The sequence below is a fragment of the Cyprinus carpio genome, chromosome B3 (assembly GCF_018340385.1).
Source record: "Cyprinus carpio isolate SPL01 chromosome B3, ASM1834038v1, whole genome shotgun sequence".
Classification (NCBI taxonomy): domain Eukaryota; kingdom Metazoa; phylum Chordata; class Actinopteri; order Cypriniformes; family Cyprinidae; genus Cyprinus; species Cyprinus carpio.
In genome coordinates this window covers 4,935,212-4,949,171 of record NC_056599.1, presented here as the reverse complement: position 1 = coordinate 4,949,171, position 13,960 = coordinate 4,935,212, and positions in this window count along the sequence as shown.

The window sequence follows — 13,960 nt, the reverse complement described above, 5'->3', positions numbered from 1 at the left end:
TTTTATCCAAAACGACTTACAATAGAGGAACAAATTACTCCAGAGTCAGTCACAATGCCAGGTCTATTATACAATAATAATCAAGTGCTAAGATTATCACAAATTAAACAAGATTTTGATGCATATCTTTCTTATTAAATTTGCTGTAGGCCTATTTCACATAATAATAGTCAATAAAACTTTATGTTAACACGTAGGCTACCTTTGAGCTTGCTGCATGAATCCGTGAGTAGAGTTTACAGATCCGAGGGAACGGATTGCGAAAGCGTGCGCACGGATTATGAATTTGTGGATACGGATTCAAAAACCGAAGGTACGGTTTACAAAATCTGAGCGCACGGACTGGAAATTCGTGGGTACGGTTTATTAATCCGTGGGCACGATTTATTAAACCGAGGGAACAGTTTAAGAATTCGTGAGCACGGTATATAAACTGAGGGGATGGATTGCAAAACCGTCGCCACGGATTGATTTTTTTTCTCCTACAGGTGACGTCAAGTCAACCAAATACATATTTATCCACACAGCGAGTTGGTCAAGTCAAGTCAAGTCAAGTCATCTTTATTTATATAGCGCTTTAAACAAAAAAGATTGCGTCAAAGCAACTGAACAACATTAATTAGGAAAACAGTGTGTCAATAATGCAAAATGACAGTTAAAGGCAGTTCATCATTGAATTCAGTGATGTCATCATGCAGCTCAGTTCAGTTTAAATAGTATCTGTGCAATAATTTGCAATCAAGTAAACGATATCTCTGTAAATGAAGTGTCCCCAACTGAAAAAACGAGTTTTGTTTTAATAGCAAAGTCTCATTTGGTAAGTTGCTGGTTATGTTTGAAACCCGCCACAGGGTGTCCGGTAAGAGACGTGGTCAAAGATGGATAATCTGGGAGTAACCCGTTTATTTGTCACCACAACATCTCAGTGATTAATAAGGCTTTCTGTGGTTTTTATTGACGCACAAAACCCGTAAAATGAGTGGAGCTATATCTAACATGCAATGTTAAAGTTTAGCGTCCGCATCAGCGCTCCGATGGACTCACTCTCCACTTCACACTAAGCGCTGTGGGCGGGATATTTGCCTGCACGTGGATCAGCGAATGCTGATTGGATGCCTGTGTGTCAATCAGTCTCGGTAAAAGAGAGAGAGAGATATATGATCAGAAGATTCATTATCCTTAAAGCTATAATGGCCTTTTTAACACCAACTAAGCAAGCCAGAGGCGACAGCGGCAAGGAACCAAAACTCCATCAGTGACAGAATGGAGAAAAAAACCTTGGGAGAAACCAGGCTCAGTTGGGGGCCAGTTCTCCTCTGGCCCGACGAAACCAGCAGTTCAATTCCAGGCTGCAGCAAAGTCAGATTATGCAGAAGAATCATCTGTTTCCTGTGGTCTTGTCCCGGTGGTCGTCTGAGACAAGGCCTTTACAGGGGATCTATCTCTGGGGCTCTAGTTGTCCTGGTCTCCGCTGTCTTTCAGGGCTGTAGAGGTCCTTTCTAGGTGCTGGTCCACCATCTGGGCTGGATACAGACTGGATCCGGGTGACTGCAGTGACCCTCTGACTTGGATACAGACTGGGTGGCTACGGTGACCTCGGAATAAGAGAGAAACAGACTAATATGAGCGTAGATGCCATTCTTCTAATGATGTAGCAAGTACATCGGGTGTTATGGGAAGTGTTCCCGGTTCCGGTTTACCTAATTAATGCAGCCTAAAAACCCTTTAACGGATTTGGATATTAGAAGTGTATTAGTATGTTATGTGTAAGCCAGGTTAAAGAGATGGGTCTTTTAATCTAGATTTAAACTGCAAGAGTGTGTCTGCCTCCCGAACAATGTTAGGTAGGTTATTCCAGAGTTTGGGCGCTAAATAGGAGAAGGATCTGCTGCCCGCAGGTGACATCGAAATTCTAGGAAGCTAAACCATTCAGAGAGTTTTGAGAACGGAGCGGACGTGGAGGACTATAATGTAACAAGAGCTCATTCAAATACTGAGGTGCTAAACCATTCAGGGCTTTATAAGTAATAAGCAAGATTTTAAAATCTATACGATGTTTGATAGGGGAGCCAGTGCAGTGTTGACAGGACCGGACTAATATGATCATACTTCCTCGGTTCTAGTAAGAACTCTAGCTGCTGCATTTTGGACTAACTGGAGTTTGTTTACTAAGCGTGCAGAACAACCACCCAATAGAGCATTACAATAGTCTAACCTTGAGGTCATAAACGCATGGATTAACATTTCTGCATTTGACATAGGCCGTAATTTAGATACATTTTTGAGATGGAAAAATGCAGTTTTACAAATGCTAGAAATGTGGATTTCTAAGGAAAGGTTGCTATCAAATAGCACACCTAGGTTCCTAACTGATGACGAAGAATTGACACAGAGCAGCCATCAAGGCTTAGACAGCATTCAAGGTCATTACATGCAGAGTTTTTAGGTCCTATAATTAACACCTCTGTTTTTTCAGCATTTAGCAGTAAAATTTACTCGTCATCCAGTTAATTTTATATCGGACATGCCTTCCGTTTTCAAATTGGTATGTTTAGCCGGGCCGCGAAGAAATATAGAAATGAGACCAATCTGCAATTATTTAATCTTCCAATCTGTTATTTATCGAGTTCAGATCGTTTTTTTTTTTTTTTTTAATGCTTGATAATGGTCAGAAGACACTAAACGTTTTCTACTTCCATTTGCGCAGCATGGGACACGTTGTAACACTGCGTTACAATGTGCTATTCTGTGACATTAGCGATGTAATTAACACTGTTTACTTTAACTAATTTTAATGAGAAACAACGAGAAACGGGAGAATAAAGACTGACAGTCAATGTTTAGTCAATTTAATGTTTAGAAATTATTATTTCAAGTGAAATGACATGAAAATCATTTTTTTTTCTCATTTATGTAGGTCCTCCCAAGCATTGATTGCAATGTTCATTGACAAACTCTAAAATCAGATTATTTTTAATTCTTAAAAAACAGCATTTTTTTTATTTATTTTTTTATTAACAAAATATTTTAGTTTGTCATGTATATTTTTTTTTCATTCGATCAGATAACATTTAAAGCTGTCATATGGTCGTGTTACAATATGCCCCTCAGATGTTACAATGTACCCCACCTATGGGGCATGTTGCCACATTTCACTTTAATTTTTTGAGGGTAGATAAAGAAAAACGTACAAATGTAAAATTACTGTGGATAAATTATATATATATTATATACTATATATATATATATATATATATATATATATGTATATATATATATATATATATTATATATATTATATAGTCTGAAACCCCGTGTGGATGTACACAAACTGAGAAAGTCAAAAAGTGTTACTCTGTGGCCCGCTCGCCCCTAAACAACTGAAAGAAAAGGTTACATGTCTGTATATCAGATACGTGCAGGTCTTAAAGGGACAGTAGGCTACATGCTGCCGTGTGAATTAAAGGGATAGTTCACCCTAAAATTTAATTTCTGTCATCGTTTATTCACATTCCGTTCCCTCAGGTTTGTAAACTCACGGATTTGTGGCCCCGCCCCCACCGACAGATTCATCCATGCCAGCTGTTTAGGTGGGGGATGCATTGTATGTTGTTTATTAAACATTATTCTTCATAGTAGCCTGAGACCATGATCCGCACTCACAAAATAGTATTCTTTTTAGCGTTTATTTTACTTTAATCACCAATAGGATAAGACAACGCCGTCTGAATTTTATAGCCTAAAATAAACGCTAAAAAAAAGAATAGAAAATTTCCTGAATTTTCCAAAAAACTAAAACTACAGAGTTTCGAGAGAAGAAGGTAAAAAGCAATACAAAACAAATAATGTACCAGTTATGTTGTCATTGCTTTGCTCTCTAACTGAATGCAATGTTATAATAGGCCTAGTAACTAATAACATTCAACAGTGAGTAACAACTCTGGGGTAGAACGCTTAGTATAGCCCGTTTCCCCTTCTCCCATAAAAAGCTTATACTGTTTCAGCTATTAAATTAGTTCCGTTTTGTATGTGATGAAAAAGTGATTATATGTCGTTTAGTTTTTTTTTTTTTTTTTTTTTTTTTTATAAAGTTAATTTAGAAAAATGTTTGGAGCATTTTTGTTCGTTAAAAGTTTGTTGTTTTTTAAATTATTTTTAAGTAACCACAAAGTGGCCATGGCAGCAGTGAGTTGGTAGGTTTGATCAATTTAGCCTTCTCAAATCATCACGACTTGCCTAAAATAAAATCTATAGATATAAAACAGTTCAAGCATATCACAATGTTAGTTTAAATGGTAAACCTAGATAAATATGCGCTGTTAGACGCATATCCAACAGTTTGTGTTGAGAGTGGAAGCTGGAGATGCTAGCGCGGTCACTTGCACTTTTTCTTACAGTAGAAAGTTAAAATACGCTGTAATTTTTGCTCATAAAGGCAAGAGTAATACATCATTCAGAACTGTAAAGGGTCTACTTTTATTTGTGTGCATTTGGTTTCAACCAAAAAAAAAAACTTGCGCTTTTATAAAATAAATAGGAAACCAGAGGATGCGTTTGCTGCCGTATCGGGCTTGAACAAGAGCGCTTCACAATGATGAACCTAAACTCAGCGAAATGCCTCACAGACATAATATAAATATACATCTATAGAAAGCTTTAAATTATTACTTTAAAACGAATAATTCAGATCGAAAACAAAAACTCTTTAATTTGCCAATCCGTAAAGATGAATTTCTCTCTAAAGCACGTCCAATGAGGAGATGGCAAATCAAACAGTAAAAAAATAAAACACAAATTGTAATGCCATATAATATGTAAAACTTTGTCCTATAATTGTTTAGCTGCTTATATTTTCTGATTTTTATGTTGCTCTGTTCTGAATACCTTAAAATTTAAAGGATTTTCTGCAACGCAATTTTGTCTGATATGTGAATTATTTATTCCCACATATATATATATTTATACACACACAAAAAACTATAAAAAAGCATCAAAAAAAAACTTCTTTTTACTTCTTTTTTTTCATTCAATAAAAAAAAAAATCACTATAAGTTTTTACGGTGGTTTGAATGTAAAACATAAATTTGTTATATTCCCATTTGTAAAATAGGCTACAAAATCATGAAAGTGCGTATAGCACGAATTTCTGTTTCTATGTTTGGCGTTATGTTTATATGCAGAAATTGACTTTGGCGTGCAAAAGACTGATAAATTCATAATGGCATGACTGGTTCAGTAAACAGAAATACGGGACAGGTCAGTCTGAGCTCTCGTGGTACGGCCATACACCTGCAGGCGCCACTGCTGAAGACAATTTGCTGTAGGCTGTAGGCCACATAATAATATGCAATAAAACAATATACAATATGATTCGTTAACACGTGCAGGGGCGGACTGGCCATCGGGAGCACCGGGACATTTCCCGGTGGCCTGATGGTCATTCTGGCCTGCCGGCTGCCGCTGTGCAGTCGATCAGGCTGACGTGCAATAGGCTGGTATGCAACTGCGAATTAATTGATGGACTTAAGAATCTACGAATCAGGCGATCGCGGAGTGAAAATTATACCACCACATGACCCAACATCAGCGAAGCACTGCCTAATTGGCTATATCCAGAGGTATGCTTCATCTTAGAAAACCCGTGCAAAAATTGGAGCGTAAAAGCAAAGGAGGAGCAGAGAGCGGGAACGTATAAATATGAGAAAAGCCCCTGGCCACAGACGCAGCAAGTTGATGCAAAATCCCAGCCATGTTCGCTAGTAAGGGAGCAAGTCGGTCAGAATTACATTTACATTATATTTACTAGGGGGTACCCCCAGACAGCAACATATTGTTGGCCAAGATCAGGCCCACATCTGGCCCGCGTGAAATCCATGCGGGCCACATGTGGGCCAGATCTGGGCCGAAACTACTTGCTGTCTGGGGTGGGACGGTTCACTGAAAAAAATCGAACTGTTCGGTTCTCCACCACACACGGTTCGGCACGCGCTGGGACCGCTGTTCAGCTTAAATCTGACAAAGCATCTGTAATATGGTTTACTATAAATAACACGTAAAACAATTAATATATTCAATTAATATATTCCTGTTGATGGATGAACATTCTGGCTTCCCAGACATTACAACAACAGCGATGAAAAAAAATAAAAAATAAAAAAAAAATAAACCCGCGGACAAACCATTCACTCTTGTTCAATACGAATACGAACACTGGATCAGTGCATTATTTTAAATTGACAGTCTTTATATTAATCGAACAGCAACAACAAATAAATCACTCACTGATCTTGATTGAACAGCTTTTGTAACTTTAATAAAGAATAATCTTTAATTTATAGTCCAAAATGCAATGCTGTTATACATTTGATTACTTTATGATGTTTTATTAACAAGGTTCGGGAGGAGCACGTCAGATACTTAGCCTAATTAGCACAGGTGGAGCACACTTAAGATAATCAACACTAGGGTATAAATACAGCTGACTTACCCCTATGCATTGACGGTTTATCAGCATTCGGTTTGCACCTTTTGCCATCATATGGCAGACTCAGCTTCTCCCATTTAGAAGACGAGGTCTATAATGGGGATTTTTTTAGTTCTCTGGCCAATCTGCCGGGCCCAGAATAGCTCCTTCTCCGCGCTTCTTTGCGGCCGCCGCTCTGCTCGACCAGCCACACGCTCCCAACGACACCGAGGCTTAACCTAGGCCTCTACCAGCGTCACTTCCATTTTTTCCCCGGCGTCCTTTTATCTTTCGGCCGTGCCTACAATTCCTACAAGCGGGAAGTGAACCGCATTTAATCCTGAGGCAAACGGCGATTAATTCCGACGCTCCGTCCTCGCGTAGATAAACAAGCGGATCTGTACGATCTAAGCCATTAGTCTCTCAGCACTCCGTCAAACCTCACTCCTAAATCCACAACAAGGCGGCCAATATATCAGGCCTCGAACTCGCCTCGCTCGACACCTCCTTTGCCCCACGGCACACAAAACCCGGCTCTCCCTTAAGCGCTGACTCGCAGCGGCAGGCTTCCAACAAGCCTGGGCCGCGCCGCCGATCTCACCGCAGCAAAGCCTCACTGGCTTCCCGCTTCGACTCAACCTTTTACCGTGGCTAAATGAGTCTATCCGCAATTTAGCGTGAATTGGACGGCACTCACCACAAATTATCACCCCCGATATCTCAGTATGGGTCTGTCTATACATCATTCACTCAGAGCCCATGCCTTTCCTTTCTTCGCATGAGGGCATGTTTGGCACAGCGGATAATCGACTGCATATGACACAATGTTACGGCCGAACGAAACCTTCAACGGCTTTGTTGCTTCTCGGCTGAGGAAGCGTTCCATCTCTGCTTTCAGCCATAAGTATGCTCTCGCTCCTGTCTATTGTGCTCCATCCGAATTAACCCACTGCAATTTGTTACTTTATTTATGGTTTCCATTCCCTATTTTGTTAATTAAATCCTGATTCTGTATTCCGTTATTTTCTAACCATATTTGAACCTGTCACTGCTTTAACCTTATCAATTGTACCCAGACCTTCAAAAAAGCCTCTTTTGCCTCCTGGTTATTATTACTTCATCTACGTCAAATTGCAAGTTTCTTTTTATTTTATTTTCTTCGGGCTCCGCTCAGTTGCACCTGTTAAGATCCAACTTATTTTCCGGAAATATTGTGAGCTCCGTCCAGAGCGGATTTCACAGCCCATATCATTAGGGCTCAAGCCTGGAGGGCGAAGAGCCCTATTGTTTTCCTTAGGATTATTTTTTTTTAGGGCTCAAGCCTGGAGGGCGAAGAGCCCTATTGTTTTCCTTAGGATTATTATTTTTTTTTTTTTTTTTCTTTATTCTTCTAATTTTTTTCCAAGGTTTCGGGGGCTTTTGGGGCCCTTAACATGCTCAAAAACTCTTGAAAATTGGCACACACCTTGGAATCTGCGGCCATTAGGGCCAGGCAGAGACTGATACACGGGCGTGGCACAGGGGCTCTACAGCGCCCCCTGGAATATTGAGGGCCATATATCATGCATACTTGCACGTATACATATGAAACTCGGTACACATGTAGATCTCATCAACCCAAACAACTTTCGCACTGCATGTCATAAGCTCCGCCCAACAGGAAGTTGGCTATTTAGGCTCCTCTTGAAAAACACATGCTCTGGAATGTTGATATACTCCTCTGAGGAACTCCACCCGTTTGCCACAAAACTCGGTGAACATGATCTCAAGACATTGGGGATGCTAAATTGCGAAGATATTTTTGATATCTCGAACGGTTTGTCCGTGGCGAGGCATTGAAATTATGGCGAGAAATGAGAAACAGGAAATGTCTAATAACATCAACATACACTACCTGAGTTTGATCAAACTTCATCGGATTGTTTGATGTATGATGCCGATCGCATATATGTGACTATTAGGAGTCAAAGTTACAGCGCCACCAACTGGCAGCAGGAAGTGTGTCATTTTCAAAATGCTTTGAATTCAGCATCTTATTTTTACTCGATTTGCTTCAAACTTCATCAGAATAATGACAAAACACGGCCGATGTAATCTGTTGTGGGGATATTGATATCTAATATAGTGTTGCCATGGCAACGTGTCAAACTTGAATATTCTGTTCTGGTGATTTTGAGGCAGATGACATGCTCAGAATTACATAAAACTCAGAACACATATCAGTATTAATGATAGCTAGACAATGGAAAAAGCTCATGAAAGGGCGTGGAGGAGCCACTCTATAGCGCCACCTTTTGTCAAAAGTGAGGGGGGTTAGTTTTAGCTACAGACACCAAACTCAGTACATAAATTGTTCTTATCAAGACGGACAACTTTCTAATTCACAGTCATCAGCTACGATGAACAGGAAGTCAGTTATATTGATTTGAATATGGATTTTTGGAAAAATGTAGCTGTGAATTAATGCATACTGCTCAGAGGAGAATTACAGTATACACACCAAACTTTGTCTACATGATGCCAAAACATTGAGGAACTTAAATTGCGAATGGATTTTGGATAGCTTGAACGGTTTTGCTGTAGTGATTTATTGAAATAACAGTAAAAAAAGTAAACATAAATTGTCTTATATTTCTTAAAGTGCAGCTTCCAAACACTTCAAAATTTTTATATATAGAGGATAAGTCATTCTGAGCAAATATGCATAGTTTCACGACTTTTCAATGCTCTATGGATAACAGAAAATTAAAAAACTGTCAGTCATCTGATCTCACTCTGAGCCACTCTCTCTGTGTGAGAAAAAGGAGGGGGCTGAGTCACTCTGATGACTCTGCCATTGCCCTGTGAAGAATGTGTGTGCGCTGAGTGTATGTGTTAATCGTTTTTGATGTTACAAAGGTTATTTAGTCAGAAGCAGTGAGCACTTGTATTTTTCTTTGACAACATTAGATTTATTATTATGCTTTCACTTTAAGAACCAATCGCGGGTTTAATATACACATGCCTTTTATTTCTGAACTGTTAACGTTAAGAAATATGCCTAACCGACTGTGTTTACTAGGATATTGCCCAAAACGCGCATTTACATGTAATTATGTATTTATTGATCCATGCACAAAAAAAGCGGAAGATAGCTCAGTTTAGTATTCGCGCGTGCGGCTGTCTGTGTGCATGCACGCACTTCAGATCTGTGCGGTGAAAACTTCTCACACAGCGCTCGACTGTTCCGCGAACAATCCCGAGCGTTTTATATGCTCACCTTGTGCCTTATACCGAGTCCTAATCGGTGAGTTTGAACGAGAATGCAGCCGTTGACGGACATTATGTGAAAATGTAGACAGTGCCAAATAAGCTGCCTATTTATATAACAGATATCTATATTGTGTGCTATCGATGCATCGATCCATATCGATGAATCAATACACCCCTAATATATCAAACGTAAATAACTGCATAGACATCACTGTTTAAAACTAAATATAGATTAATCGTTTTTGATGTTACGAAGGTTATTTAGGTGGGTTTTTTTAGGTGCTATCGATGCATCGATCCATATCGATGAATCAATACACACCTAATATAGGCTATGTGTGTGTGTGTGTGTGTTTCAATATATATATATATATATATATATATATATATATATATATATATATATATATATATATATATTTATATATATTTCAATACTGTCATAGGTCAGTATTTAAATGAGTTTGAAATTATTATTATTATTATTATTATAAACCTATGCAATTATATATAATAATAATAATTTCAAACTCATTTAAATACTGACCTATGACATCCTGTGACATGACATTTATCTGAATTTACACAACTCATGATGTAACAGTAAAACAGATAAGCTCACAGATGAAGACCAAGCTGTAATGCCGGCAAAAAATATTTCACAAATGCTTATAGATCAATAAAATCATTAAAAATTCTTTGCACGGCGTGCATCATTATTAGGCACTTGATATTCAGATGATATTTTTCCAAGCACACCACACACACACACATATATATATATATATATATATATATATATATATATATATATATATATATATATATATATATATATATATATATATATATATATGCCCTTTTGGAAAAATGGCTCTTAACCAGAAATTAAAATTTTGCTTTTTGGTCAAAAAAGGTTCCTGACCCCTGTTCCAGAATCTGGCAGTAAGTTTGGGGAGCACATTTTTATTCCATCTTCTATTCTGAAAAGTCTTTATTCTTAATTCTTTTGCAGTTAACTTGTTTCTTTTCTCCACCTTTTTTTTCATACTCCACTGTCCCAGTCAGCATTTTTTTGTCCAATAGTCATGTCGAAATTTAGCAATTTCTATATTGCAATAGTTTTGAATAATTCTCATGGGGATTTAATAATTTTTGACTTTTCAGTCCGAGTTAAAACTCTTCTTTGGCTCATTTCATCTGTTAAAAAAGCCTAATAATTCTGCACACCTGAATATAAGGAGTTTTTCTCTTTCCAGCCTTCATGGACAATTATATATCACTCATAAATGATTAAATACAAAATTAATGGTACTTATTAAGATTGATGTCATTGGGAATTGGTAAAATGTGGTTGGAAAAAAAAAAATCAGAATATCAACATGCCTAATAATTGTGCACACAGTGTAAATCAATAAAGGTTTTAGTAACACTTTATAATAAGGTCTAATTTGTAAACATTAGTAAATTAACATGAAAAATATATTTTCACAGAATTTATTAATGTTTGTTGATTTTAGTTCACAGTGCATTAACTAATATTAACAGATAATTTTTTTTAAGTTTTGACTATTAACTGACTTTGACATGCAATATAATTATTGTTCATGTTAGTTAATCTTAATAACTGAAACCTTATAAAAAAGTGTTACTAAAGTATTATATATTGTTCTCTGTGTGTGTCTTTCATAGTCTTGATGGTTTGGATTAACCCTTTAATTGCCGAATCCTTAAAACCAGACTGCCATAGAGTTAGTGTAAATGCATGTGCTCGCTGGGCACAGTTTTCCTGATGCCACCGGGGCGGCGTTTGCACTGATGGCTTGAGCCCGCCATCGCTGCTTGCAGCTATATTTATTTCTTTGCTGTAGTTATCTATCTCGAGCAAAAAAAAAAAAAAAAAAAAAAAAAAAATCTTAGTCATGGGGCGAATTGGCACTGCAAAGTCAATACTAATCTGCTGCGATCGATAATCCTTGGGCAGCACACTGTCCTTGTACCCTTTTGATGTCATAAATTCCCTGCAGACTCTACAGTCCTTCCTTGTTTCCCTGTATCAGGTACGCCAGTTAGGAATATTTAAATTCCTTAACCTAAGCTCTATCTGAACCATATTTACACTCGGATGATTAAATTCATCATGCATTTTTTGAAATAACTCTGTTATTTCCTGTAGCTTCACTCGGCAAATCAGTTTATCGACCTCTCTATTCCCATCTGCTGCTTCACCTGTTTGTTTCGTGTGTGACAGTTGGTGATAAAAATGCGGATTTACTTCTTGAAGACGTTTATCGATTTTCTCCCACTGCTCTTTGTGTGCCATTGGCTGATTATCGCCCAAATCCATTCCCTTCTGGCTCCATCTCTGGCTATTTACTTGTGCCTGATTAACAACAAGGTTTTTCTTTATCCTGGCAAGCTCTCATGTCATGGAAAAGATAATTATCGGCTGTTCTTTCACTATCGCTTTTAACTGTAACAACCGTTTCGTCACGGAAGCTAGAACGCGCTCGGCCCCATTTTCAATGAACTTCTTCATTGCAGGCTCCCGCTGGTGACTAAGAAAAGCTATTGGACCCTTTCCTCCATAGTTAGCGAGGGTTAACATAGCTTCGTCATCTTGTTCAGTGACATGCACTGATAGCAGGACTTGATCCCGTCTTTCTAACTCTATGCTTTGTAAAGCCATTTGGATTAACTTTAACCTAGCTTTCTCCATGTTTTCGGTCCACTGCCATTTTCCCTCTCTAGTTTTCTTGATACAGCACTTTCACTTCTCTAGAGTATTTAGGAATTAATTATCTGATGTAATTTAATGTGCCCAACAATGATTGCAGCTGCTTTCGGTTTTTAGGCAGATCTGATTTTTCCATCTGCTCAAACTTCACTCTCGTGCTCATTTTAAGGGCTTTCGTGTTTTTTCCCTAGTTTGGGACCCTAAGAAATCTACTTTGTGTTTCCGATTTCCATTTTCTTCAAGCTCCGCTTGAGACCGGCTGACACTATCCTGCCTAGGGTCTGGTCTAGCAGCTTCAGATGCTCGTCCTCTCTAGATGTAGCTATCAGGATATCATCAATATATACAGTAACGGGTAATTCCTGCCAATATCTCGAGCACTGAAACTTTGAAATACGTTTCCCGCATTCCCCGATTGCCTTGTGGGAGAAATCGATAGACAAATTGATCACCATCGAATGTGTGAAAGCAGTTTTCCCGCAACTTTCCTCTGCTAGGGGGGATACTCCAGTACCCGTTCGCTAAGTCAATCTTAGACAGCCAGTTCTTGTCTCTGCCTATGCCTATTCTTGTCTTTGCCTCCACAAGTCTCACTAAAGTTAATCAAATACCTCATATCTGGAACTGGAACTTTATTTAATGCCTTATAATTAGTTACTAACCTCCAACTTCCGTCTGGTTTAGAGACGGCTTGGATCGGAGCGTTGGTCGGCGCAGATTCGTCCTTTCGTAATTTTCTAATTACTCCCTGCTCTGTCGGCTCTTTAATAGTCTCGCGGCTGTCATTCTCTGCAGCACCATTCATTTTATATTGTCTCTGAGGAGGGGGAATCCCTCCTTTTACTACATGTTCAAACTCAGCGTGTACTTTACCCCAGTCATTTTTGCTTTGTGCATAACTATTAAAATATTTTCTCAAGATTCTTTCCAGTTCCCCCTTATCGCTCAACTCTGCTAGTGTGTTCATTTAAATGCCTCTGGACCCTTTAAATGTCTAATGCACATTCTTTACTCTCATCAACAGCTGCAAACAATTTGCTCTTACCTCTGAGATCCGGATCTGTGACGAAAAGACGTGGAATCCTCCCCGGCCCCCGCAACTGCTCAGCTGAGTTCAGGCTGCTTGAGGCTCGTAGGAATGTTCAGTTCAGAATAATATATTATTCATAAATAAATTACTCAGAGACTCTTCTTTTAATAAAGTTTTTCGCATCACCATTTGTCATGGCTTCGCTTTATTAATAGACAATAACGCATAAGTATTAAAATGAAAATAACAGCGAATAAGTCTTCACCATCGAAGTGCGGCCACGCACACAGATTTTCTCTACCTTTTATAGCCTTGCATATCATTTGCATTTCTTCCCTGCATTCTCCCTTATTTGGTAATCACATGTATTCATACACAGAGTACATGACCTTTATCACATCTAATACAGAGTGTCAAAAGTTCAAATGGAAGAAAAGGGGTGGTCAGCAACACGTAAATGCTAGCATAATATCTATAA